Genomic DNA, 682 nt, shown 5'->3' with positions numbered 1-682 from the left:
ACCCGTGGGTCCAGGACCTGGTCTCAGACCTGTGGGTCCATGTCTCAGACCCGTGGGTCCAGGACCTGGTCTCAGACCTGTGGGTCCATGTCTCAGACCCGTGGGTCCAGGACCTGGTCTCAGACCCATGGGTCCAGGACCCGGTCCACTCACCAGACTGAAGTCTGTGTCCTCGGCGGCCTTGAAGAACCAGCTGACGGCGGCGGTGGCGCGGACCTCTCCTCTCATCTTGCAGGAGATGCAGCCCAGCTTGAAGCCCTCATTGGCCACGGCCTCAGTGTCCGAGTCCACCTCCACGCAGGCGCCGCGGCTCGGCACCGCTGCAGAGGAGCAGAGGGGTCGGTCAGAACCGCTCAGAGTGCGGGCCCGGCGGCGGGTCACAGAGGAGACCCGATGACATCATCAGAACCTCAGAAAACTGCTGGAACCTGCAGGAGGTGTCGTGCTCTCGGTGCATGCAGCTTTTTAGTTTCTCTTATTTCCTCTCATCGCTTCACTCCAGAACCAAACGGGTCGGGTTTTTGTTTCTAATTTAGATCCAAACGAGCGAACGTGAGGGGAAATAAAGAAGCTGCAGTTTTCTGTCAGCAGCATATATAGCAGCCGAAGCTATATATGATCATCTTCATCACATCCTCCTCATCGGCCACGAGCAACACACCTGTACAGGTCACCTGTAGGC

General features: G+C 58.1%; 1 pseudogene; it reads right to left on the bottom strand.

The window, feature by feature from the left end:
* Nucleotides 1–153: 153 nt before the first annotated feature.
* Nucleotides 154–676, bottom strand: LOC106535509 (sodium channel subunit beta-1 pseudogene; annotated as a pseudogene).
* Nucleotides 677–682: the final 6 nt, after the last annotated feature.

Source organism: Austrofundulus limnaeus, unplaced genomic scaffold (genome assembly GCF_001266775.1).
Source record: "Austrofundulus limnaeus strain Quisiro unplaced genomic scaffold, Austrofundulus_limnaeus-1.0 Scaffold1475, whole genome shotgun sequence".
Classification (NCBI taxonomy): Eukaryota; Metazoa; Chordata; class Actinopteri; order Cyprinodontiformes; family Rivulidae; genus Austrofundulus; species Austrofundulus limnaeus.
This window is presented reverse-complemented; position numbering and strand designations above follow the sequence as displayed.